Source organism: Austrofundulus limnaeus, unplaced genomic scaffold (genome assembly GCF_001266775.1).
Source record: "Austrofundulus limnaeus strain Quisiro unplaced genomic scaffold, Austrofundulus_limnaeus-1.0 Scaffold2, whole genome shotgun sequence".
NCBI classification, from domain to species: Eukaryota; Metazoa; Chordata; class Actinopteri; order Cyprinodontiformes; family Rivulidae; genus Austrofundulus; species Austrofundulus limnaeus.
Window position 1 is genome coordinate 9,807,235 of NW_013952404.1, and position 2,854 is coordinate 9,810,088.

Genomic DNA, 2,854 nt, shown 5'->3' on the forward strand with positions numbered 1-2,854 from the left:
TTACCATTTACCATTTACCATTGGGGTGGTAATTTTGAGAATTTCCTCTCCTCAAGTGGCATTCATCATGTTTACGCTGCACATTTACACACTTTTCCTAATGTTAGAAGCATTTGCTGAATCTGACATGGCATGTTCGTACAAACCCTTCATACAAAAAAAAGGTAAGAGAAATTTAGGACAAGAATACAAAAATGTTCTTGCATGAGGCCCAATCAGTTTTGCTGTTTGGTGTGATATATGCCGAGTGTCATCCCCAACACAGACTTGAAGCACTAACCAGTGTGCATATTTTTACTTAAAACACTGGCAATAACTTGTCATCACTGTTAGCAAAACAATGAACAAGCGGACGTGTCCTAGTGAAACTCCTAATTATTACCTGTACATCTACAASTGGTTAGTTTTTGTAGTCAATCCAATTTAAAGTGTCACCACAGCTAATCAATTACCTGACACAATGTGATTATAAATTTAGTCAGTTTTACAAATATTGAGCTTAACTGTGTGTTGTAGCTGAGAGTCATTCTTTTATCATTTACACCTCAAGTCATTCACAAGGTTTGAACACTGCTGTAACTCCATTCTTTCTCAACATAAGGCAKTTTTAGTTTTAAACTCTGGCATGAAATGGGATGAGTGAGATGCATTCCTTCAAAGATTGCCAGGCATTTATTGTTGTTTAGGTTTAAGCAAAATAATCACTTGTTCACATTTAGGTAACATCCCAGACTGGCTTTAAAGGATTACGACTCACAACATTTACAGTATTAAAAACATATATTTTCTCCATTTCTGCAGCACTTTTCTACAAGACGTCATCAAAGAAACTTTCGATCCAGAATTCCACTGAAAACGAACCCTATCCCACTGTGCAATATACATACAGGTCTCTTGATGAAAGTCATGGAACTCTGTTATCGACTGCAGCTTTAGTCCGTGCTTATGATGGGATAGTGCAGATTAATGTAGAACATATTGTCTTGAACGCACTATGTTCGAGTCAAAAATAWATAGGTAAATAAAGAATCAGGACATTGTTCCAACACCCTGCAAGCCAGAACAACATCGCACCCGGCCTCGATCCTCCTCCTTTCCTTCCCCTCTTCCACTTCCTCCCTCTCTTGTTTGCCGGGTAAATGAAGCTCCGTCACCTGTGGAGGAGCTGAATGCAGCACAGAGGACTTTGCAATGCAAATGCCAGGTAATTACTCGAAAGCTAGGAGAGTGGAAGCACGTGGATGAAAATAGAGCCGGCAGAGAGTAGAAAGGGGGGCGGAGGGAGTGATAGAAAAGAGATGAACCAAAACACAAGGTTCACCTGCCTGTTGATGCTGGATGGTTGGGTCGTAACTGTGATGAAGTGAACAGAACCACAGGGATGGATTSAAACCACGTAAACACAGTCGGCACACACTGTGTTAATTTCCTCCTCGTCCTCAAGTGCATCTGTAAATGTGTGTTTGTTTAAAAAATGTGGGTTTTCCACTGCCTCAGTTGTGCTTTAATGACAGAACAATCTACTTTTAATCCAGAAAACGAGTGTAGCCGTTTGTTTGTAAGTGAATTTGTTTGTCCCTGAGTGCTTTTGTGAACATAAGCACGTGTATGCACAAGTGATATCTTCCAAGGAATTGTGCATTTCCGTGTGCATAAATGCATATTTTGTACGAGTGTGTAGTTTGCGTGTTGCAGCGGAGGATTTAGCGAGCATGCCAGCTTGCAGCTGTGTGATTGTCAGCGAGCAAGAGCAGAGAGACGTGCAGACGTGATTTTCAAAGAGATTACGAAATGACCTGGAATTAAATACTGCAGCAGATTTTAACTGGGGTATAACTCCACGTTAAGCCCCGTGTTTGATTGGGAGGAACAGTTGTCTTACCTACCTGAGGTGGACAGATTAATGTGGTTTTTATTTAACGTGCCGATTTGCGATTCAGATTGGGACACACGCATTTGTTTGTTTTTTTGAATATATCAAGCAACAGGGTGACTCACGAGCAGCTTTCACCTCGCCTCTGATTAACATCTGACCAGAAGACGAGTCAGTCGACCTGAAAACTGCTGTAGCTGCTCAGTGTAACTTAGTGCAACTGCACTTGTGCTAAAGTCTCACTCTCCCTAATTATAATAACAAATCARGAAGCCTTGTTGTTTTCAAAAGGACCCTCCAAAATCTCTCACCAAAGCAGGTGGTATTCTGGTCTGGCGTGAAAAAAAAAAGAGCTTTGATTGCCCTGCTGCAGGCAGTTAAAAACAACATGAAGCTCTCTGGGAATTTATATTCAAAAGTAAGCTGTGTCAATTTAAAGACCAAAGTAAAGGGGGTAAAAATTTGACAAATTTTGATSCATTTAATGGCCCATGCTTGGCTTCACTTGACATAAATCACTTGGCTTATTGGATATGGATAGAACAGAGATGGTTTGAATGAGCTGAATGGCTGAAAGAAGACTGGTGCTTCTCTAAGAAATAAAGTTTCACCATCACAGCGTTGGTTGTAMTATAACATACAGAATACTTTCAGTCTGTATAGGTTATACAATCATACACCAGGTGACCGTGTCAGTTCACTACAGCGAATTAACATTATATCAGTCATAGTAATAATAAATACTGTAGCTGTAACCTACCACCACTTATTACACAAAAATCAAATTGAATCAAAGAATATGTCTCTGTGACTCATAAAAAGTGGAGAACCACACGAGTTGCAAGACATTTTGGAGACTTTTTCATGATACTGTGCAACTTAGGGAGATCTGACAGCATATGGCCTTTTTGCACGGTAAGGCCTGGCTCTGCCCAGCCCAGCCCAGCCTAGATCCAAACCCATGTTTGGCATGTTTGCATC